This window comes from Phocoena sinus, chromosome 14 (assembly GCF_008692025.1).
Source record: "Phocoena sinus isolate mPhoSin1 chromosome 14, mPhoSin1.pri, whole genome shotgun sequence".
Lineage (NCBI taxonomy): Eukaryota > Metazoa > Chordata > Mammalia > Artiodactyla > Phocoenidae > Phocoena > Phocoena sinus.
Window position 1 is genome coordinate 60,992,963 of NC_045776.1, and position 23,051 is coordinate 61,016,013.

Here is a 23,051-nt window from a genome sequence, read left to right on the forward strand (position 1 = left end):
TATCCCCCAGGTGTCTGTCATTTTAACCAGCTCAGAGCCTGGGACCACAGGATTGATATTCTACAAGTTCAATTTTAAATATCAACCAGTGAATGACTAAAACTTCTCAATGCTTTTTATGGCTGTTTCAAATTAGGGTTTAAGTGTAGGGAAAATATATTTTCTTTTTCGTTATAGACGTTTCCTCTTATAGGCATTTTTTCAACATGCCACATCCATGGTCGCTGCAAATTAAGCATCCCCTGACCTATACATAAGAAAGTGGACTCAGAAATGCCTAACCATCGATGTACAGCTCTGAACAACTCTGAAGTTTCCTTTGTGTCACCCAAGCCAGGGAGCCCAAGCCAGAGTTGAGGGAGCCTAACCCAGGATTAAGGGAGCCTTATTACCATACACCTTTAAAAATGTGGAATCTCTGAAATTGCCATGTGTCTTATAATAGCTATGCACATTTACTGTGACAGCATTCTCCTCCCATACACCCCCTCACCCCCCAAAATCTATTATTATAACTGTAGTACATCCAGAATGGAGAAAATACAGCATTTTGTGGGAAATTAAATATCATATTGCTTCGAAAAAAGGAAAAGAACAGTTGTAAACATTTCCTTGGCTAATTACATAATTCTTAAAAAATATATCATTTTACATAATGAACAAATTACTGAGTTCTTTGAAGATAAACCTTGTCCTTTGTGGTATGTGTGTGTATATATATATATATATATATATATATATATATATATATATAAAATTAAAGGGACTGAAAGGCTGTATTTGATAAGCAATATGGAAAGGAAATTCTGAGTTGCACATGATAGAATTCCCAAGGTACTGAATGTTTCTTTATTCTGCCATTTTTGAGGAAAACCTAGGAGATTTCTGGCTACTGCAGGGATTACAGTGGATTTCAGAATTAAGTTTGTTTTAATTAGTAAGTGTTATCGTGAGGAATGTATAACAGGAAACGTAGTGCCACTGTTCTTAGAACCAAAGGCTGGAACAGCCCATCCCATCCATAGGATAGTGGACACAGACCCTGCGGGGACCAAGGGGGGCGGGTGCAGCAGCAGTGGATCCCACCCCCATCACGACATGGGTGGGTCTCCGTCTCTTTATGGTGAATGAAGAACTGAAGTGATGAAAGGTTATATAGAATACAGTACTCTTCTATGAAGTTCAAAAACAAGCAAAACTGGGCTTCCCTGGTGGCGCAGTGGTTGAGAGTCTGCCTGCTGATGCAGGGGATACGGGTTCGTGCCCCGGTCCGGGAAGATCCCACATGCTGCGGAGCGGCTAGGCTCGTGAGCCGTTGCCGCTGAGCCTGCGCGTCCGGAACCTGTGCTCCGCAACGGGAGAGGCCACAACAGTGAGAGGCCCGCATACCTCAAAGAAAAAAATAATAATAATTTTTGTAAGAGAGAAGAGAATGAGCATCACAGTACTTGGTGTGGGCGCGAGGAAGCATGAGAGGGCTGCAGAAGGTGAACATCAGTTATCCATCACGCTGGGTGCGGGGGATGGGAGGGGCTCAGAGTGTTCTCTGTGTTATAAACAAATACGTAACAAAACAAAGGCAAAGAGGGCCCTGTGTCATTCCCCAATTCTGCTCACCTGCAGTCCCCATTAAAAAGAAATTGGGGGCTTCCCTGGTGGCGCAGTGATTGAGAGTCTGCCTGCTAATGCAGGGGACATGGGTTCGTGCCCCGGTCCAGGAAGATCCCACATGCCGCGGAGCGGCTGGGCCCGTGAGCCATGGCTGCTGAGCCTGTGCGTCTGGAGAGACCACAGCAGTAAGAGGCCCGCGTACCGCAAAAAAAAAAAAAGAAATTGGAGTTTTCTAATTTATTAGCATAGATTCTTCTTTGTGCCCTGTTCCCACTTAGAGGGAAGTTTACATAGATGAACTCGAAGGCGCTGTGTGAGCACAACATCCAGTAAAGAAAATCCTAAATCTCAAGAGTTTTACTGAGGTTTGCATTTCTTGTGATAGAAGATGGTGCTTTAAGATTCGCTGGCACGACGCTGCTGAAGGTATTTCCTCCATAAGGACAGATTCCAGGGACTTCCCTGGGGAGCAGGGGTTAAGAATCCCCGCCTGCCAATGCAGGGGACACGGGTTTGAGCCCTGGTCCGGGAAGATCCCACGTGCCAAGGAGCAACTAAGCCCGTGCGCCACAACTACTGAAGCCCGTGCGCTCTAGGGCCTGCGAGCCACAACTACTGAGCCCTTGTGCCACAACTACTGAGCCGTGCACCTAGAGTCTGGGCTCCACAACAAGAGAAGCCACCACAATGAGAAGCCCGCGCATCGCAACAAAGAGTAGCCCCCGCTCGCTGCAACTAGAGAAAGCCCATGTGCAGCAATGAAGACCCAATGCAGCCAAATAAATAAATAAATAAAATTTAAAATAAATAAATAATTTTTAAAAAATCAGATTCCGATTGTGCAGAAGGCACGGTGGAAGATCGGTGTTTGTTGAAGTAACTGTCATTCTGGAAACTTCATATCACATCCTGGCAGTAATTCTTACAGTTATTCCAGAGATGGGTGCTGTCCCATTTCTTTTTTATTATGAATGTAAGCCAGGTTATTCTGAAAGTATTCTAAACTTTCAACATTCAAAAGAAATGGGTGTGGGGAGAGGCTGCTGCCTGAGCCTGAGTCCGGCTCTGCCCTTCCTGGCGACCCCACCACCCTGAGCCTCAGTGTGTCCCTCTGTTGAATGGACGTGACAGCAGAACCTCTGCCCCAAGCCCATGAGGATTGAATTGATTGAGTTAATATACGGAAAAGGTTGGCCTCCACCTTTGCTGGTCTCGGTATTCCCGATTAGCTATTCAGAAGAAAACCATTTTTAAATCAAATGTTTATGTTGCCTGTTTGCAAAGCCAAGACACTCTGCTGATCTCAAAGCAACTGCGTCACTACATGAGACCGTGGCCGGCCCCTCTCGGTGAGCGCGTCCTCCACGCCAGCCCTGACCAGATACAGAAAATAGGGGTATAGTGAGAGCCACAAATGCAAACCATGTGTGTAAATTTACGTTTTCTAGTGGCACGTTTTTTGAAAAATGCAAAGAAACAGGTGAAATTTAATAATATATTTTACTTAACGTGATATATTCTACATATGACTTCAATGTGCAGTTTTTAGAAGTTATTCATGAGATAGTTTGTCATCTTTTTTCTTAATCGATCTTTGGAATCCACTGTGTATTGCGCGTGTCAGCACACCTCAAGATGAAGAAGCCACATGTCAGGTGCTCAAAAGCCACCTGTCAATGGCGGCTGCCACATCAGACAGACAGGGCTGGACCTGAGGATGGGGCAGAGGACATAGTGATTTCTTCTTAACCAGCCTGAACGTTGGTGCTAGTGACAGGTGCAGGCCAGTGGCTGTTTGTTGGGCCTCTCTGAGCCCCCACTGGGACCCTGACGTCCACGTGGCCATCCGAGCCCCGGCTGGTGGGGAGGGACACCCTGAGGAGGGGCCTGGCCTGGGCCGGGCAGCGTGTGTCCTCCTCACGGGGCAGGCACACTCGTCTGCCCTCCCGATGCTGATGAAAACCTCCTCCTCCTATAGAACCTTCTCTGCAAGGCTTCTCTGTCTGCAGGTCGGTGGGTGAGGTGCCCGCCATTTAGCATGACTCCAGTCCAGCTCCCTGCCTCTCAGCCTCCCGTGTCATTCGCCATGCCCTGACTCTGGGACAGTCAGCCACGTGGCCCTCGTCCGTATCTGTAGGTGGTGTTGCCAGCGGCCGGGCCTCTGTGTGTACAGCAGGTGTACCTCCGAGTCCTGCTTCACCACACTCCCCAATGACGCCCCTGTCATGATCGAAAGCTGCCATGAGCCTAGCGCCGTGTGTGTGACACGTACCCTTCTGGGTGCTTTTGCCCAAAAAGGGCCCCGTGGCTCTGGATTGCTTGAGCAGAGACAGATTGTGCGATTTTGTTCTTTTCGTTTTCTTTTACGCGTGCACTTTTTTAGGGCATTGAGTAATTCACTGAAAACATACAAATTAGCATTTACTTCTGAGCCCAGCAATTGGCTCTGGTCTATGTGTGTTTAAAAAGACTGTGTTATGAATCTAAATAGGATACATAGGGGGAGAAAAGATTCCATTTCAGCTCAGTGCAGAGGAAAAAGCCAGAACCCGATTTCTGAGCCTTAAAGGAACTCACTGTGCGTGTTCTGTCGGATTCTGAGAGCTGGGCGGGCCTGGGTGTCCGTCTTTGAGGGAGTCAGAAAAGTGGGAGGAAATGTGTGATTCACGGTGAGCAGAGAATCCGAGTTTGGAAACGGGGAATGAGCAAGAAGCATTACTCAGTTGCTGCTATTTAAAACTGGGGACCAGAGGACAATGCGCACAGTGGTGTTTGAAGAGAAAAAGTTCCAGATATTGTAACATTTTTAGTCTCTCCGAAGTCTGGAATTGCTGTGATTCATACTTTTTTGTCTGTCCCATGCTTAGTTTTTGTCCCCTGTCAGCCATTTGAAAGGAGCACCTTTCTTCCCCAGCTTCAGTCCCCTGAAGACTTCTAGGTATTTCTTTTTGCAAGATTTTGCCCCAGTGGCATTTGAAAATCGAGTGTAGACAGGTGAGAGGGGAGAGGGGAGCTGAGAGTTGGGACGAGGCTTGGGTAGGTGGACCTGGATTCTGCCCACTCCCCGGCATCATCCCTGGGGAGGCTCTGCAAAGGTGCGGTGGGTGTCTGTAGGGCAGATGGGCAGTTGGGATGCTCCAGAGCAAGCTGTGTGCCTTGAGCCTCCCAACAAGTAGAGCAAATGGACAAGGTAAATTTTAGAGCTCTGACAATTAGAGGAAACAAGGGTGCTGGGCCGCACTTGGAGGTGCCAGCGCTCGTGCCCAGGTGCTGGGGGCTTCCGCCCAGCCCAGCCCAACGATGCCAGCAAGGACCCGCTGAGAACCCCGGTCCCAGTGAGCTCCCATCCAGCCTTTCCAAGGGTTTTCTTTCTCTCTCTCTCTCTCTAGCGTACAATTCATCACATTAGGTAAAAGAAGTCAGTGCTGGTGAATTTAAAATGAATTGCATTGTTTCTGGTTTGGTTTTGATTTTCTGACAATGTGTCTTTCCTAAATTGGGCTCAAGTTGTTGTATGCGAGGCCATGAAGGGTCATTCTGACCAGAGACCTGGGGTAAGTCCCCCTCCAGCAGAATATCAAATATTCGGAGTCTCGGCTCCCAACGGGTTACAGCACCCGCACCTCCTCCGGCTCAGCCCTGTGTCGAGCTGTTATTGAAGTCTTGAAAGATTTCCACCCACCTCCCGCCCACTCTCCTGGCAAGTGAAAGACGTTTGAATTCCTCTCTCAAGGGAGAAAATTATTAAAGTGAAAGAAAATGACTGTTCCCTGTTCTGAAAAGGAGAGAGGAGAAAAGTGGGTTGTGGCCCTCCTTTGCTATTCTGTACCTGTGAGGATGCTGTCATGCCGGCTCCCAGAAATCAAGACAAGGAAGCTGATCCCAGCTGCCTTGTGTGCCTATTTCAGCTTAGAACCCAGGGTCCTGAAATACAGAGCAGGAGATGCCATGACTAGAAGACCCCAAGTAACTGAATGCAGAGAAGAATGTCAAAGGGGAAGGAAAGGAAACTCGGTTTATGTCTCCCACCCCTGGAGCCCTAGAACTGCCACTGAAAATGAATCCACTTGGGGGTCAGATCTGGATGAGAAGTAATGATTCTTTTACAGTTGACTAAAGACTGTAGGGGGATGGATCCTCACACATCTCCATTTAAATCTTTTTGTATTTTATGAACATCATTTCATAATTTGTTAGTTCAGCTCACCTTTCTACATCCCAAGCTAATGAAACTGTTCAAGTTATGTTCACAGAGCCCCAGCCATGCTGGAAGCATCAGGTTAGGGGCTCAGACAGGGGTGAGGGGGTGGGGTAAAGATTTTTAAAATAATCCCTGTTCTAGGGCTCGTGGTCTAAGTAGGAAGATAAGACCAACACACATGAAAAGCTACAGATCAAGAGATCCTAGAGGGCTTTCCTGGTGGCGCAGTGATTGAGAATCTGCCTGCCAATGCAGGGGACATGGGTTCGAGCCCTGGTCTGGGAAGATCCCACATGCCACGGAGCAACTAGGCCCGTGAGCCACAACTACTGAGCCTGCGCGTCTGGAGCCTGTGCTGCGCAACAAAAGAGGCTGCGATAGTGAGAGGCCCGCACGCCGCAATGAAGAGAGTGGCCCCCGCTCGCCGCAACTAGAGAAAGCCCTCGCACAGAAACGAAGACCCAACACAGCCAAAAATAAATTAATTAATTAGTTTAAAAAAAAAAAAAAAGAGATCCTAGGATTTCACTAAACCCTAGTCTAAAACTGTCTCTACTTTCCACAAATACAAAAGGAAATAAGAACCTGACAATGGCGAAAGTCTATTCCATACAAATTTCAAAACAATGCCTTCCCCATCCCCCTTCAGATGTAGAAGTATTAGAACTGAAGTCTCTGCCGATAACGCATCACTTTTCTGGCGACGGCTCTGGTGCCTGGCGGTGACAACACGCTATTCAGTAAGATGGGTGGAAGCCATTCTCGACCTTTGCAGCATCACCTGATTTTATCATTAGTGACTTTGCAACAATGACGTAAAGGATGAATATAGAGCATTTCAGACCTTGACATCGTTAGGTAGCATCATTAACTAATAAACGTTAAACCCGGTTGGGTGATTTCCTATATTTGAGATCACCTGCCTTGGTCAGTTCTACGTCATGAAGTTTTCATGCATATTTAGGGAGCTTACTGGGCTCGTGGGCCACCAGCGCTGGGCTGGCTCCACGATAAAGGCACAGGGTGGACTTAGGCACCTGTTCCATTGCCGTTGGCAGTTTCCCACTGCCTTCTGCAGACTTTTCTTTTTACTTCCTGCTGCCCCAATAAATAATCCTGATCAAACCCGGAGCAGATCCCATAATCAGGCCTTCGAGATCTGAAGCAGCCTGAGAACTTGGCAGCCACGGGGTCAGTGCATTATTCCCAGATCAGGCCGCACCTCAGAATCGTCTGGGGAGCTTTTAAAGCAAGATCCCAACGCCTGCCCTCGGAGACTTTGAGTAGGAATTCTTGGGGAAGGTTAGAGGAATCTGTGCATTTGAAAAGCTCCCTGAGGTTTCCACTGCACCCCCAGGTTGGGCAGTAATGACCAGACTCCTGGGTGTGGTTCTCAGCGCCTGGTGGGGCCAGGTTGCGGCCGTGGACTTGCAGTGACTTCTGGTTATGGGGTGTGGGTTGCCGGACGTATATGTAGCTTCACTTCAGAATCACAGTGATAATTGCACCTTACTGTAGCCATTTTTGTATTTACAATTCAGGGTAAGTCTTGATTCATTCAAAGTCATCGACAGTATTTTTGCTTAAAAACAGAATGTGTGATACATTAAATGTCAAGGATCGATCGTAAGGAGGGCTTGACACCTGTGCCCCCTCCAGAGGGTCGTCCAGCCCCAGGCAGGGTGGCCTGAGCCTCCTTTGGCCTGTCCTTCTGCTCCCACCCCCACCAGGCCTGCGGGGAAACTGGGGCAGCTGGGGCGGGCTTGCTGGGAAGCTCTCTGCGCAGCACAAGTGCTGGGGGGTCGCTTTGGAAGCCGAGAAGGTGGTGGGACAGCCCAGGCGGAGCCGGAGTCCTGAGAATATGGGCACCTCGTGTTTCAGTGGGAAACGCTGAGAGATTAAAGAGGCTTCGATGGCGTTAGGAACTGTGCCCCCCGCACCAGCGCCCCCCACTCCGCCTTGTACGCGAGGTCCTCCAGAGTTGGGGACCGCAGGATGGGGTCGCTCCTTGTCGGCTCAGCATTTTCTCCCAGCCCCGCCCCCCCATCTCACCCCATGTACAGGGAGGGCAGGGCTGTGCACCCAGGAGTGTGTCTAGGGGGAGACCACACAGAGACAGCCAGATTCCCTCGGATCAAATCAGGCAGTTATGCATCTTACGGATGACAAACAACCCACATCTCCTTTGTAACGTGGATTTTTAAAATAAAGTTCTCTGTGTTTATCCTATTTACATTTTATGCCCACTTTTTTCTTGGCATTAGCTACCATAATTTGGAAACAATCTTAAACTGACAGAGTTTTACATGTCATTTACACAAATAATTCTCATCTGATTTTGAGGAGGTATAGGAAGACTTTAGACCCGGAAGCTATAAAAACACCTTGTTGTGAAATGCGTTGTAACAAGATGCAGGCTGCCACCGTCTGTGCTGCTGTGTTTCAGAGTAAAAGTCTCAACAAAAATGTTTTGTTTGAAGTAAAAGTAAATATTTTATTGGGAGCACCTCACAAACCTGATTACATGTATCTGAGATACACACTTGGAGAAGAGAAGACTCATTTGCGATTATTCAAATAGCGAGTTGGTATGTGTACACCTGAAACTAGTGTAATGTCCTATGTGGATTACACCTCAATAACGTGAATAGTAAATAAGTAAATATGTAAGGAAGGAAAGACTCAGGTCACTGATGCGAACACGAGAAGAAAATTTTAGGAAACCAAGTTCAAGGCTATAGTTTTCTGGAGATCCCCAAGGGTCCGGGAAAGGTGCTCTTTTCAGAAAATAATGAGATGCCAGATGTATTCAAAGTAAAGATTAAAGTGGGGAATGGCTTTTAATGGTGTGAATAGAATCACTGAGCTGAGTGTGGGGTCTCTGTGGGGTGGGGTGGGGTGGGGTTGGGACCTCACCCCGCTCACCCAGCTCTGCTGCGATGGCTGTCACGGCCTCTGATTCCCACGCTGACATCACTGAGTCCTAGGAGGGGGATGTTTACCAGCTGGATCCATCTCACTGTGAGTGCAGACGTTCCAGGAGTTTCTGACACTGTTGTGAATTCTCAGCACCACAGCAGGTCGGGGTTCAAAGGGAGGGGGAGCCTGTTAACATGTTTGACCTTGATCTCTGAGACCCCTGGGCATTTAACATCATGTCAAATTCTGTGGTCTGTAGCCTGTTGATTTTTCCATCAGAGCTATTTCAGTACTTAGTAAAAGAAAGAAAAGGACTGCTTAGAATGTACAGAGCAAGGTACCCTGACTTAGGAATGATGCTGTGTCCCTTTAGTGTTGGGAAGGGAAGCTGAGTGTTGAGAAGCTTGTTGGATTCGTGAGACGCGCCTGGGATCCTAACGAAGGTTTCCAGGAAAGCGAGGAAACTCTAAGAGGTTTGCTGGCCACGGTTATCTTCAAATTCCCTGTCCACGGTGTCCCCATTGCCAGCCACCCAAGCGGAGCCAGTGAGGTGTTTTTCTGTAGCCACAGCAGAGCAATAGACACCCAGGTAGGAGGAGAGACCAGAAGAGCCATAAGGGAGCCTATTTGCCTTCTCAACAAAAGGCTCATTATCAAGAGATCACGCTTGTTTGTTTCAAATACATGAGCTGATTTCTCTCCTGGGTGCTTTTCTTGGTAAAACATTTTAAATGCTTTCAAAAAGGAAAAAGAAAACACAAACCTATAACCAACTCCACACGATCTAAATAAGATGCTACGCCCGTATCGTATCCCCTCCCCCCACAAGAAAATCAGCGACTAGAGCATGTCTTACCCATTTAGGTAAGACAAGGTCAGTAGAGCATAACCAGCTCAGCTTGTAGGTATGTCACCCAGACTTGGGTGGCCCCCTGGTATCACATCTCCCACCCAGTAAGTTAAGCCAGTCTCTTCAAGGCTCCTGGGTGTTACCACCTTCATCGCTCATGTCCTGCTGATTCTTTTTTTTTTGGCTGTGTTGGGTCTTTGTTGCTGCGTGTGGGCTTTCTCTAGTTGCGGGGAGCGGGGGCTACTCTTCGTTGCGGTGAGCAGGCTTCTCATTGCGGTGGCTTCTCTTGTTGCAGAGCACGGGCTCTAGGCACGAGGGCTCAGTAGTTGTGGCTCATGGGCTCTAGAGCACAGGCTCAGTAGTTGTGGCACACGAGCTTAGTTGCTCCGTGGCATGTGGGATCTTCCCCAACCAGGGCTCGAACCCATGTCCCCTGCATTGGCAGGCGGATTCTTAACCACTGCGCCACCAGGGAAGTCCCCCTGCTGGCTCTTTGAGTTTAACTCTACCTCCTTTGGAGACCTTTCCAGTCTGTTCTGAAATGGGGCGATCTCACCCTTTCCCGAATTCCGGCGGCTTTCATTTCCTGTGGCTCTCCTAGTTGGCACTCCAGCTTTGGTCATTATATTATATCCAGTACTTATTGCCCTTTATAGTCGCCTAATTATTCGGTATATCTGAGCTGCAATCTCCTTACTGAAAGTGTTAACTTCTTGAGACCAGGAGTCGTGGCTTATTCTAGGGGTCCCTCTCCCCAGCTCCTCGCCTCATGCTGGGCACATAATCTGCAAAATTTCAAGCTCCTTGAAAACAGGGACCACCTCCTCACTCACTCACCTCACTCTCCCTCACCTCACAACACCTGCCACAGAGCTGAAACTCAGTAAACATTTGGTGAATGATTGATGGTTGGCATTTAGGGGATACTTGGGCTTTGATGACAAGTTTTGAGGGAGGAGGTCATCCTTGTTTTAAAATGTCTTTGATAAACTACCATCACGGTGACATGACGATGAAACTTCCATATGAGATTCTTCATAGTCCATTTGTGGGAGAGAGAGCACTACAAAAATTTTTAATAAGATTAGGCATGTTTATGTAGTATGGACTTGTTATAGTATTGAAATATGTCATTTTCCAGCAAAAATTCATGTGAATTTGAGAAATAATCTAGATTGAACTAACCCTATTAACAACATACATAACCTTACACCATACACAAAAGTTAACCCAAAATGGATCAATGGCCTAAATCTAAGAGTCAAAACCATAAAATGCTTAGAAGAAAATATAGGGATAAGTCTTCCTGACCTTGGATTTGACAGTGATTTCTTGGATATGACACCAAAAGCTCAAGCAACGAAAGACGAAATAAATACATTGGACTTGATCGAAATTTAAAACGTTTGTGCCTCAAAGGACATTATCAAGAAAGTGAAAAGAAACCCACAGAATGGGAGAAATATTTGCAGATCGTATATCTGATAAGGGCCTAGTATCCAGAATATATAAAGAACTCTCACAACCCAACAACAAAAAGACAAACAGCTCAATTTAAATATGAGCAAAGGACTTGAATAGACATTTCTCCAAAGAAGATGCACAAATGGCCAATAAGCACAAGAAAAGATGCTCAACATCATTAGCAAATCAAAGCCACAGTGAGATACCATTTCAGACCTGCTAGAATTGCCGTAAGTTTTTTTAAAAACTTGAAAATAACAAGTGATGGTGAGGATGTGGAGGAACTAGAACCCTCACATGCTGTGGGTGGGAATGTAAAGTGACGGAAGACAGTTCAGCAGTTTCTTAAAAGGTTGAACGTAGAGCTATCATCATATGACCCAGCAATTCCAAAATAATTGAAAGCAGGGCATTGAGGAGATGTGTAAACTAGTGTTGATAGCAGCGTTATTCAGAACAGTCAAAAAGTGGAAACAAACCAAAAGTTCATCAACAGATGAACTGATAAACACAATGTGGTGGATCCACACAATGGAATATTACTCAGCTGCAAAGGAATGAAGCTGTGACACATGCTGCAATGTGGATGAGCCTCGAAAACATGCTCAGTGAAGGAAGCCAGACACAGAGGGCCACGTGTTGTGTGATTCCAGTTGTATAAATCATCCACACTGGGTAACATCCACAGAGACAGAAAGCAGAAAAGTGGTTGCCTCGTATCGTGTGGAGGAAAGGATGGAGAGTTACTGCTCTGTGGGCAAGGGATTTTCTTTCAGACGATGGAAGTTTTGGGACCTACAAAGAGAGGTGATGGTTACACAACATCATGGTTCTACTAATGCACACTTTAAAATAGTTCACTTTCTATTCTGTGAATTTCACCTCAATTTTCTTAATCTTTTAAAAAGACGTACATAAGCAGGCATCTAACAATGTCTGTGCCTACCGTCAGGAATAATTACCTTTCTTAAATTTCTGTTGAGTGAAAAATAGATTAAAGTAACTTATAAATATTGCATTTTGACCATGTATTATTCATGCTAAGCTACAGATTTGAGGATAATGACCAAGAGGCAGATGTAATGAAAAGCCTTGTAACTGAAAGTGAAATCAGTTTTGTTGTGAGGAAAGTCCTGCTCAGGCCAAGAGAAGGGGACTTTCCAGAAAAGCTTATTCACCCAAGCACTCATGACACAAATATTTATTGAGCTCTTACTAAGTGTCAAGGACAAAAAACATGAAGATCCCTGCCTCGTGGGGCTGACAGTGTAGCAGGGGATACAGAGACTAAGTAGGACATAGTGAATGAGTTAATTGCAGGCTTTAGGAAGTGCTTAGCGCTGTGGACACAGGAACAGTCAGGGCAGCGGAGGGGCCTGGGCGTGGAAGACTGAGGATGGTTAGAGAGGGTCTCATTGGGAAGGGGATTGGGGAGACCCCGAAGGAGAAGAGGCAGCTGCACAGCAGGGCTAAGGCGCTGCCCAGGTGCAAGAGGGAGGCCAGTATGGCTGGAACAGTGACCGAGAGGGAGGGCAGAATGGGGACAAGATGCTGGATAGGTCACGGAAAGGGGCGCCATAGAAACAGGGCTGGTGTCACGCAGGGACCCTGAGCGGACAGGCTGTAGGCGATGAGCACGGCAGTGACCCCAGCTGACTGCTCTGTGCAGCCCCGAAGATGTGGCAGGTGGGAGGCGCTCGCAGTAATCAGGTGAGAGAGGCCACTGGTCAGAACCCGGCAAGCGGTGGAGGTGGAGCCATGGTGATGGATTTTATGTGCCTGAGAGACACAGGAGCGTCCAGGTGACTTCAGGGCTCAGTCTGAGCCACCAGAGAGACACAGCCTCCATCCACCAAGTTGCAGGGCAGGTATGGGGGGTCAGGAGCTCGGCTCCAGCCGTGTCGAGTGTCCAGTGTGCACTGGACATCCGGGGAGAGGCCAGAACTGCTCTTCACCTTCAGGTAACAGGTTCTTCTGAGGAAGTTGCTCGTGGTCGCAGAGTGAGGACATGGTGCTCAGATACGTGCTCCCGGGCGGGTCCTCGGAACAGTCACCGCAGTGAGCCGAGCGGTGCAGAATCATCACATGGACCACTTATGACATCAAAGCTTTTTCCAGCGTGGACCTGGTTACCCAATTCCCTGGAAGGTTAGGAACATTTTTCTTGTCTAGGAAGAAAGTGGGTTTCGGGTAAAGATTACAAGAAAAATGTTTCTTCTCCCTACAATTGTCAGATGCCTTCTTTGATTCCCTCTGGACGGTGCACTTGCCAAACAAATATCATTTTCTTGATATTTAGAGTCAAGTTAGCAAAAAACTAATAAAGATCATGCTTCTTATGGGTTTTCCCCCCAAGATCCTGTTGTCACCAGTGAGGTAACTGGCCTAAAAGATTGAGAGAGTAAGAGCAGAAGCCATCCATTTACAGGGTTTCTTGTGTCACAGACAGCCCCTTGGGCTGCGCTGATCTCTCCTCTTCCAGACCATCGTGGCCAAAGTCAGCTCAGGAGGCAAAGAGTGGGCCCAGGAGGAGGCTTCCTTGTTGTCGGGAATTGTCGGGAGCTCCAGGAATGTCAGGTCCATCTGTGTTCAAGTTTAAATCAGAAACACGTTCAAGGGGCTTCCCTGGTGGCGCAATGGTTGAGAGTCCACCTGCCGATGCAGCGGACACGGGTTCGCGCCCCGGTCTGGGAAGATCCCACATGCCATGGAGCGGCTGGGCCCGTGAGCCATGGCCGCTGAGCCTGCGCGTCCAGAGCCTGTGCTCCACGACGGGAGAGGCCACAACAGTGAGAGGCCCGCGTACCACAAAAAAAAAAAAGAAAGAAACACGTTCAAGAGCTGGATGAGAGTGACATCTTTTAACACTGGCTGCACTGCCTGCCTCTGTTCCAGTAAAGAAACGTTTAATAAAGCTGCTAAATGCTGAGATGAATTAAGCATGATGAATCAGAAATTCCAACAAGTAGCTCTTGTAAAATGGTTCCTGATGTTTCTCTTGGGAAAGGAGGCCCTCTCCTAGGTACATACCCAAGATAATTAAAAACCTACATTTACTCGAATACCTGTACATGAATGTTCACAGCAGCACTATTCACAACAGCCAAAAAGTGCAACAACCCACATGTCCATCGAAGGATGAATGGATGAACCCACGTGGTCCGTCCACACAGTGGCATCTCATTTGGCCATAAAAAGAATGAAGCACTGACCCATGTTACACCCTTGAAAACATTACGCTAAATGAAAGCCTGACACAAAAGGCTACGTATCGTATGAGTCCCTTTTTAATGAAACATCAGAACAGGCATATCCGTAGAGACAGAAAGTGGACTGGTGTTTGCCAGGGGCAGAGGGAGGTGAGAATAAGGAGTGACTGCTCGTGGGTGCAGGGTTTCTCTGGGGTGATGGACACGTTCTAAAGGTGATCGTGGTGATGGGTGCAGAACTCCGTGAATAAACTAAAAACTACTGACTTGTACACTTTAAATGGGTAAACTGTATGGCATATGCATTATAGGTCAATAAAACTGTTCCATTAAAAATCGACAGAGGGAAAATATAAAACTTAAGATCAGAGAGTCCCAGAACTGGAAGAAATCTTAAAGGTGATCTCATACAAACACATGAGTTTAGAATATCAAGGTCTTTGGGTTCTTTGGACAGTTTTCCTTCCCTTTTGTGTCTGGTGCCAGATTCGCAGCTGCTGCAGGTTTGCACAGGAGATCTGCTGCGCCTTTGAAATCTTTTATTTCGTGGAAATGTGAATCCCCTAATCCCTCCAGGAATGCACCGCGGGTGTTGCGTTTCCATTTAGCCATTGTTTCCTCTCAGGGAGGCTGCACATTCCCACTGAGGACACCCTCAGCCTGTTGTAGGGTGTCGGGTACACGTGCAGCTTAGTTAATTACTAAGATCCCCCTTAGTAACTGGGGACCGTGGGCCTGCACCCTGGCCCAGCCCACTCCCCTTCCTCCTCCCCGCCCCCCAGCTGCCTACGGGCTGAGGTAGGGTTCTCCAGGGCCCCGGGGACCCCCTCCCGTGTGGGGACTTGGAAGCTCAGCTTCCAGGCACCCTTCCATGGGGCTGCACACGTTCTTCTACGAGGGCTTGGCCCTTGTTTCTAGAAAGCAGCTGCAGTCCTGTTCAGCCAGCCCCACTCCCTCTCCAGCTGTAAGTGCAGGAATCTGGGGGCCTTGTGGCGGGGAGCGGGGGAGTCTGGGAGCCCAGGCACCAGAAGCTCAGGGTGCAGCTCAGTGCGACAGCAGTGCCCTCGGGGCTCCTGCCCCCGAGGCCCACTCTTGGCCACCATAACCTACCTCTTGCTGGTGATCTGGCCGTTCCCTTCTTGTGTTCAGAACCCGTGCCCCCTCCCCAGCGCCTGGTGTGATGCCTCGTGCCCTTGGGTGTCCTGAAGCTGTTTCTGGAATTCAGTCCTCAAGCCTGCACGGCCTTCTCTTCCCTGCCACGTGCTTCTCTGTGAGCCTGTTGGCACCTGGCGGCCTTGTCATGATGCTGCCAGATCTGCAGCCCGTGTTCTGGCCCTGTCCTTGTGCCCAAAGCCAAGAACTCCCTGGCCCTCCCCCCAGCAGCACTTCACAGGTCGGTCCTCACCTCTTGGCTGTCCTGAGGCCTGGTCCACCCACCCCCTTCTAATTTTGTCTTCCTGCTACCCTCTCACCACCTCCCTCCTGCCCTGGCCCCTCACGTGCACATCCTCAACCCCCTCCTCCACCCGTCGGCTGTGTGCTCATCACTCCAGCTGAAGCTCCAGGCTCTGACCAGAAGGACCCGTTCTGTCCCCGGGGAACAGGACATAGTGGTCAGAGTGAAGAAGCTCCCCCGGCTGGGACCTGAACCCAAAATCCATGCTCAACCAGAAATACCGTTTTAGGATTCCTCATTAGGCACCTCTACTATGTTTTACACTAAAATTTTCCCAAAGAAATATGTATCTAATTCTACAGCCATTGTCAGTAGGAATATACCAAACCCACTTTTACAGACATTTGCTTTAAATCTAACCTGTTCCCAAAAAGAGGGTCTTCTCCCTCCATTTTTGCCTCTCAGCACGTAAAACAGGACTCAGAGTGACTAAAAGACCAAGAATAATACCTCCAGGTGTTACATAATCAAGCTTGATGCCACGGAGAACTTTTGTCAGATGACTTGACAGAGCCTGTCTGGAAGCAAAGACCAAAGTCGTGATTCTTTGAGTCTCTTATCCCTAATAAAAATACATAATTATTTTATTTCTGTTCCCACACAAATAAGTTTCTCCTGTGAGTCTCTTTGGCATGCTTTAAGTGCACAAGTTTCTCAGAGAATTAGGATTTTAGAGAGAGAATCTTAGGTATAAGAGTGGGAGTATTGTGAAGGAGAAAATCAAAAGCTAAAAAATTAATTTTGTGGGGAAAAAATACTTAAGGAAAATTATATGTTCCCATCACAATGGGGTAGATTTATTTAACTCTCTACTATGGGTCATGGATCTAATTACTAGAACTTTATACTTATCAGTTGTTCTGTGAGACTATAATTTGGAAATAAAAGGTAGAGTCCTTAGACAAATCTTACTATATCTTAAAAAGAATTTTTTTTAAACCAAGTGCAAGAGCAGCAAAAGGCATGCAACCTGGCCATGGTGGGCAGCATAGGCCCCTTTGGCTCAGTCCCCCTGAACCTTGGAACCACAGGGAATTCTGATTCTGCCCCAGCCCTTGTGGGTCATGCTTCAGGGAGAAAAGAGACAGGCCAGAGCTTTGTGGGTAACTCTCTGTGCTCAACTACACAGGAAGGAAGTGAAAGCCTCTGGAACTAATACATGAAATTAACAAGGTTGCTGGATATAGGATCGAATACAGATGTCAACTGTATTTCTTTGTACTAGCCATGAAAAATTCCAAAAATGAAATTTAAAAAAAACATGGACCTTCAAAACAACATCCAAAAAAATTACTTAGGAAAAAAACCCTAACAAATGAAAGATGTATACACGGAAAACTAGGAAACATCATTGAGAGAAAATAAGACACAAACAGATATTACCATGTTCATGGATCAAAAAGCTCATTGTTGTTAAGATGGCACTTCTCCCCAAAGCAGCCTAGAGATGTAGTGCAATTCCAGCCAAATACCAGCAGCTTTTCTATAGAAACTTCCAGGCCAGTTCTCAGACATATGTGGAAATTCAGAAGACCAAGAATAGTCAGAATGATGTTGGAAAAGAACAAAGTTGCAGGACTTAACACCTAATTTTAAGACTGACTACAGAGCTACGGTAATCATGATGGATGGAGTTGGCACAAGGATGGACATGTGGGTCGGTGGAACAGAATTAAGTCCAGGAACAGACCCACCTGTGTATGGTCAGTTTCAGCAAAGGTACCAAGGTCAGTTTCAAAAATTCAATGCAGAAAGGGTAGTCTTTTCAGTAAATATGCTGGGGGTGGGGGGGGAAGCTGCATATCTGCATGGAAAAAAGTGAAGCATGACCCTTTCCTCCCACCATATCCCCAAATTAACTCAGATTGTAGACCTAAATCTAAGAGCTAAAAATATTAAACTTTTAGAAGAGATCTTGGAGAAAAAAACTTTACTTTGGGTTAGGCAAAGATTTCTTAGAGCACAAAAAGTGAAAAGCAAAAACTGATTAATTAGGGACTTCCCTGGTGGTCCAGTGGCTAAGACTCCACACTCCCAATGCAGGGGGCCCGGGTTCAATCCCTGGTCAGGGAACTAGATCCCACATGCATGCCGCAACTGAGAGTTCCCACACTGCAACTAAAGATCCCACATGCCGCAACTAAGAACTGGCACAGCCAGATAAATAAATAAACTTAAAAAAAATGATTAATTAGACATCATCAAAATTAAAAGCTTTGCTCATCAAAAGATGCTTAGGAATGGGCTTCCCTGGTGGCGCAGTGGTTGAGAGGCCGCCTGCTGATGCAGGGGACACGGGTTCGTGCCCTGGTCTGGGAAGATCCCACATGCCGTGGAGCGGCTGGGCCTGTGAGCCATGGCTGCTGAGCCTGCGCCTCTGGAGCCTGTGCTCCTCAATGAGAGAGGCCGCAACAGTGAGAGGCCCGCGTACCGCAAAAAAAAAAAAAAAAAAAAAAGATACTTAGGAAAATTAAAATGCGAGCCACATTGGGTGAGAAAATGTTGGCGAAACCTGTAGCTAAGAATGGATTTGAATCCAGGCAATTTTTTAGAATATTTTACTCTTATGAAAAATAAAACAATAATAAGAAGACATACAACCCAATTTTTTAATGGGAAAAATATTTGAACAGACACCTCAAAATGAAGATATGCGAGCAGCCAACGTGAAACGATGTCCATCGTCATTGGCCATAAGGGAGATGCAAACTTAAAACCACAGCCAGATGCCATTACACACCCGTTAGCATAATTAAAATCAAAAAGACTAACAAAACCAAGTATTGGTGAGGTTTGGAGGAACTCGAACCCCTACCCATTGCTCTTGACAGTGCAAATGGAATGGTCACTTTGGAAAACAATTTAGCCATTTTTTAAAGTTAAACATGCACCTGTCCTGTAACCCAGCAATTCCACTCCTGGGTATTAACCCAAAAGGGATGATAATAGAAGTCCATACAAAGCCTGGTACACAGATATTCCTAGCAGCATTACTCATAACAGTCAAAAACCATAAATAACCCCAATGTCCATCCACTGGTGAGTGAGTAAACAAACAAAATGTGGTCTTATCCACACAATGGAATAGGACTCAGCAGTTTTTTTTTAAGCTGCTAAAATACATAACAAAATGGGTGAATCTCAGAGAAATCAGGCTAAGTGAAAGAAGCCAGACACAAAAGACTATATGACTTCATTTGTACAAAATTTCTAGAAAAGGCAAAATTATAGAGACCAAAGTAGATTGGCAGTTGTCTGAGACCAGGGAAGGGGGCAGATGGTGGAGGGGTTCTAAGACTTGGCTGTGTTAGTTGGGTGTGTGACTGGATAAGTAAATGGGTGAAGTTTAGGGCATATAAAGTATACCTCAGGAGGCTGTTAGAAATGATTCTAAGAATAGTTAAAGTTGGCTGTCACAGGGGGAGAAAGATGAGTGTGATGTATATTGTAAATGTGGGTTTGCTCTCACTGGTCTCCAGCCATGAGGAGCTGCTACAGAAGAGAAGGAGGAAGCTGGCCAGGCCCTGAGGCTGCTTCCAGATCCAGACTGATCACGTCCTAGTCAGGGGCTCAGGCAAGTACAAAGGATCCAAGATCATTCCCATTTCATCATCTGTAAAACGAGAGCTGCATCACCTGCACGGCAGGGTATTTGAGACTCAAGTGAGCCCTCGGCCAAAGACCCTGAGAAGCTTGCCTGGGACCCACGAGGCCCTAGGAAAGGCCAGGGTGACACCACTTTACGTTTGGTTACTTGCTGTGGTTGTCACCCACGGAGGTCGTGCTTCATGCTGGGAAAGACTCGGGCTTGGGGACCCCTGATTACTGTCGACACTTTATTTGGTTTGTTTAGCCTGGTCTCTGAAAGCTGTTTCTAAATAGAATTTGAAGCATCCTGTATTAACTTAGACCTGAGGATGGACAGAGCTTATAAATAACCAGGCGTGACGGATCCCACACAGACCTTCAACTTGACATCCACCAGATATCTGAAAAAAGAAATGACAGACACCTATTAGATGGTTCTACTCCCCGAGGGGTAAAACTGAGTAGGTGTATTTTAAATGAATCAGACCCAAACTTGAGCTTTAGGAAATTCTACTTAAATGGCTACTCTCCTGACTGTTTCTGAGGCCCATTTGATGGTCGTGGTGGCCGTTGTTCACTGCATTACCATGGAAAGTTCCGGTAATCATTTATTTTTGCTCCAGCATGTTCCAGAAAGGATTTAGTGCCACTCACAAAGTTATAATACAAGTTAATTTAAAAAAACCAAAGTATGGCAGAAGGAAGCTAGGAACAGGTGAGTGAGTGATATGGTAGCAGAGGTGAAGTTGGTACCCAGAGCATAAAGGCAAGGTCTACACACAAGCTGGGACCAACCCCCAAATGGGATTTCTGAGCTTCTTGGCGGTCAATTCAGTGACATAAATGAAAGCAGCAGAAAAGTCACAGGATCCCAGAGGATTAAAAATTAATAATGAAATTGGTAAAGCATTTTCTTGAGAGATGCAAAAAAGTATTACTGACACTAAAATTAAAGAGGAATATTTTCCATAAGACATCCTAGGAATAACATTTTTCACTCAACCCAGTAAGGGTTTCCACCACCCTCAGGACAGAGCACCACATGTGGGAGCAGCTCCACCTGAGACCTGGGTGCCCTCCAGGCCACTGGACGACATCTCTTTCACCAGATAAGAAATATTATGCTTTTGATGGTTATGTCCAAAACAAAAAGTGAATCTTAAGTGTCAGTGTCACCAAAAGTTATTTTATTGTATTACATTAGCAGAGAAATCATGCAATAATTTTTTTTCTACATTTCTTATTGGCAGACATTTATTTCTGTTTATAGCAGTTATGAAGAATTTTTTTTTAATTTTTTTTTTGTGTGTGTGGTACGCGGGCCTCTCACTGTTGTGGCCTTTCCCGTTGCGGAGCACAGGCTCTGGATGCACAGGCCCAGCAGCCATGGCTCACGGGCCCAGCCGCTCCGCGCATGTGGGATCTTCCCGGACCGGGGCACGAACCCGCGTACCCTGCGTCGGCAGGCACACTCTCAACCACTGCGCCACCAGGGAATCCCTAAAGATTTTTTTAAAAATTGTTACCTGCCTGAGAATTCCAGGCTAGCTTTGAGTACACTTTATACCTACAGGAAGGCGTAAACAGCAGAACGAGAAGGAAAGTGCTGTAATAGGAAATGGAGGAGTTGGGTATGTAATTTTAGTTTAAATTTTGATTTAAACATCAAAATTATGCTATGAAAATTTAAAGCCTTGCTTTTTAAAAGTAGGTTTAATTTGGTATCATTATCATGTTTATTTTCTATAACGCAACTCAAACTCCTTTGAATTAGAATGACATAAATGACCATGTATTTCAGTTGCTAAATATATGAAGATCACAAGGTGATTCTCAAATTCAATAATACAGAAAAAATTAAGAAATGTCATTTAGTAATTTTCTTTTTATGCTCTCAGTGTCTCTCAACTCTCAGATGTCAAAAACAAGTGAGACTTCACTGTGAATCACCTTTTCAGTCACACACACACACACACACACACCACTGAAATTATTTTTATTTAGTATTATTCATCTTAGTTGCTAACAGAGGCATACTAAAATTATTGCTCATATTTATTTCCCAGTTGTTTTAACAAATGTACGAGAATTCTAGCCAGGCTCTGGACAAATGTGTGAGCACAGCTACAGAAGCTGCAGGGGTTAATGATTTTACAGAATCACTTCTTTACTGGTTTATGTATTTTTATTTGAGATTGTGGTATTGTGGCTATGACTTCTAAAGATCTATCTTTTAGAAATAATGTTGAAATAAAATAATATGGTGTGAGAGAACTGCTATTAAATAATAAAGGTGGAGAAAAGGGCTGAGATACAGATAAAAGAGAACAGCCACTTGAGTGTGGAATCTGCCTGTGGGTAGTGAGTGCCCAGGGGGCGTTCTCTCTCCTTGTGTAAGTTTGACATTTTCCCTGATAAAAAGGTGAAGGGGCCACAGCAGCAGCAGCCCTGGAATTTTCCACGAAGATCTGAGAACTCCTTAAAGAGTAAACGTAGGGAGTCCTGGGGACCTAGCCCTGGTCTAACCCCGCATCTTGTTTCCCAACAAGGAAGACAAAGCAGCAGATCGAGCCTGTTCTGTCTCCTCCGTGTTGTCCACGGCGCCTGCTCTAAGATCCCGGCACTCACGGTTCCCATTTCACTCTGCTGTCGGCATGTCCCCAGGAACTGTGCATTTTGTTTTTTGGGTCAAGCACCCCTCTGTGACTCTGTCTCAAAGGCTTCTGCTCAGACTATTGAAGAAAAAATGATTCTGACACTTGTTAAAGACAGTAAGGAACTTTCTTCCAGGACCACTGCACAGGGGTTTGCAGTAGGGGGAAAGTGGGGCTCAAATCCCAATATCACCGCAACAGGGGTATAACTGCCCTCCTGGACCATCCGGATAATAGCACAATAGAGCATTTCTCTTTAGACCTGGGGTGCGTGTGTGTGTGTGTGCGTGTGTGTGTGTGTGTGTCTCCTCATTTGACTCTCTGAAGGAAATTTTTCAAGGAAGCCCACAGACTCCTTCAATGGAGTGATGGGAGCGGTCCTGGAAGATTCCGGAAGGAAGCGTCAATCCAGGGAGACAGAATAAACGCTGAGGGTCCAGCTCCTCTCCTTGGCATGGAGACTGTCCCTTCCTGTCACCTGTGGGCAGTTTGGGTTTGTTGTTGATGAGGACAGACAGGCAGACACTATAGATACAGAGACGTGCAGCACAAGCTTAAAAGCTGTTCCCGACACTGGGAGTCAGGCTGGGATGGACTAGAGCCTGGTGAAGCTGCACTCAGGGCCCCCTGCTCCCCCTTCCAGGTCTTGTACCTGATTTGTACTCATAATTCTGTGTTCCTTTTTTTCAAAGAGTGTCCACAAGTTGTATAAGCATCAGGCCCCTCAATACTTGGATCCACCCTTGTATGGAATCGTGAACCAACTCAGGTCTTGTTTTTTCCTGCAAAGAATCTGCACTGATTCTTAGGGAGAGCAGCCTCGACTGCTTCCTGGCGGGGTCACCCCAGGCCCTCTCCTGCAGAGCAGAGATGGAAATCGGTGCTTCCTTGGTTTGGGAAGGGATATAAATATTCTAACAAAGAGTTTTGTGAAAATTTATGTAACTTATTTTATATTTAAAATATATGTGTATAGTCATCTGCTTCCATAGCACTGTTCATTTAATTTGGATAATTTTGGAAATACGGATTCATAGAGCCACCTTTACTGAGGTAGACAGGCTGCTATTTCAGAGGCTGCTGGTGCCGTAAGGGATGG

At 46.3% G+C, this 23,051-nt stretch overlaps 1 protein-coding gene across 1 annotated transcript in view; it reads left to right on the plus strand.

The window, feature by feature from the left end:
• Nucleotides 1-23,051, plus strand: part of GNAL (G protein subunit alpha L) — a 69,716-nt gene that overhangs the window by 13,614 nt on the left and 33,051 nt on the right. The gene's annotated exons all lie outside the window — the stretch shown is intronic.